Source organism: Prunus avium, chromosome 4 (genome assembly GCF_965620075.1).
Source record: "Prunus avium chromosome 4, drPruAviu1.hap1.1, whole genome shotgun sequence".
Taxonomy (NCBI): Eukaryota; Viridiplantae; Streptophyta; class Magnoliopsida; order Rosales; family Rosaceae; genus Prunus; species Prunus avium.
Genome location: NC_142287.1, coordinates 17,730,839 through 17,733,214, shown reverse-complemented (window position 1 = coordinate 17,733,214; position 2,376 = coordinate 17,730,839).

Sequence of the window (2,376 nt, the reverse complement as noted above, 5' to 3'; positions counted from 1 at the left end):
CGGTCGCACGACGAAAAAGACCGGTCGCCAGATGAAAACGACCGGTCGTAAACGACTCTGCCTGAAAGCGATCGGTCGCATGTCCTTACCGACCGGTCTCCACGCACGTCAACGACTCTGCCTGAAAACGACCGGTCGCATTCCTCTCACGACCGGTAGCCCCACAAGTCGCAACGCATGTCCACGACTCTGTCTGAAAGCGGCCGGTCGCCTGATCCTAACGACCGGTCGCTCCCCCCAGTTTTTTCTGAAGTTGTTCCGCTTCAGTCCGATCCCAGCCATCACACTCAGGAGGAGAGAATTGAAGAGTTTGTGCCTGCTCCGGAGAATTCTTCAGCTCCAGTACCACACCAATCACCTGCTGAGGACGTCATTCAGGTAACTTCTCTACCTGAAACTGATAACATTAATGAAATAACTGATTGCATTTCAGAAGGCGCAGAGCCTACATATCAAATTCCAGAAAGGAAGAATCGTGGTAAACCCCCAGTTCACTACGAAGCAGATCTCAATGCAAAAGGGAAATATCTCATCAATAATTATGTATCCCTCACCAGATTATCTGAGTCACGGGTACACTTTGTGAAGCAGTTAGCCGACATACCTGTTCCCAACAGTGTAACCGAAGCACTAGAAGACCCAAAATGGAAAGAAGCCATGAATGAAGAAATGCGAGCTCTCCAGAAGAATGGCACATGGGAACTCGTGCCATTACCTCATGGAAAGAAGACAGTGGAATGCAGGTGGATCTATACTGTGAAACTCAAGGCAGATGGATCAATTGAAAGATATAAAGCTAGATTGGTGGCAAAGGGATACACACAGAGATATGGGATAGACTACCAAGAAACCTTTGCCCCAGTAGCCAAGATCAAAACTATCAGAGTCCTCCTGTCTCTAGCAGCAAATCTCGAATGGCCATTACATCAGTTTGATGTAAAGAATGCATTCTTACATGGAGACCTGGAAGAAGAAGTATATATGGACTTACCACCAGGATGTAACTTCACTCATGACAAGGAGAATCAAGTTTGCAAACTCAGAAAGTCACTGTATGGGTTGAAGCAATCCCCCAGAGCATGGTTTGGCAGATTCACTAAATCCATGAAGAATTTTGGATATATACAAAGTAATGCATATCACACCTTATTCTTGAAGCGTGATGGAAGAAATCTTACTGTATTAATTGTGTATGTGGATGATATAGTCGTAACTGGAAACGACACAGGAGAGCAAATAAAACTGCAGAAGTATTTGTCTCAGGAATTTGAGATGAAGGATTTAGGTGATCTGAAGTATTTTCTGGGAATTGAAGTAGCCAGATCCACAACTGGTATATGTCTGTCTCAAAGGAAGTATGTATTAGATCTACTCACTGAAACATGAATGCTTGGATGCAAACCTGCTGATACACCCATCAAGATGAATCACAAGTTATGTGAAGACATGGATCAAGAACCAACCAATAAGGAACAGTACCAACGCCTTGTTGGAAGGTTGATATATTTAGCCCACACAAGACCAGATATTGCATATGCTGTGAGTGTGGTTAGTCAGTTTATGCATTCACCCAATGTGTCACATAGGAATGCAGTTGATCGGATCTTAAGATACTTAAAGTCAGCACCTGGGAAAGGATTAATGTTCTCAAAAAATAGAGATCTCGAAGTTGTGGGATACACAAATGTTGATTGGGCTGGCTCTATTACTGATAGACGTTCTACTTCAGGTTACTTCATGTTTGTGGGAGGTAACCTAGTCACTTGGCGGAGTAAGAAACAAAATGTAGTTTCTCGGTCTAGTGCTGAAGCAGAGTATCGAGGAATGGCTCACGGAGTTTGTGAATTACTATGGATCAGAAGATTGTTGACAGAATTGGGTTTCAAGCCAAAAAAACCAATGGAGTTACATTGTGATAACAAGTCAGCCATCGATATTGCTCATAATCCAGTTCAACATGATCGAACTAAACATGTTGAGGTGGATAGACATTTTATCAAGGAAAAAATTGAGAAGAAGATCATTCGCCTACCATTCGTAAAATCAGAAGATCAATTGGCAGATATCTTAACCAAAGCTATTTGTGGAAGAGTATTTCATGACTCACTTACCAAGTTGGGCATTGGTGACGTATATGCACCAACTTGAGGAGGAGTGTTGAAGTGAGTCTCCTAATTAATCAAGGAGATTTATTTCCTTGATTAATTAAGGGATTTACTTTCCTATTTTATATAATTGATAAATCTTTGTATAATTAGGAGATACTTTCCTAATTCTTTCCTGTATCTAATTCCTTGTATAGCACCCTTGTAAACTCTTTATATATACCTCCTTATGGAGAAGAATAAAATTATCTGAACATATTGAAAACCCGTA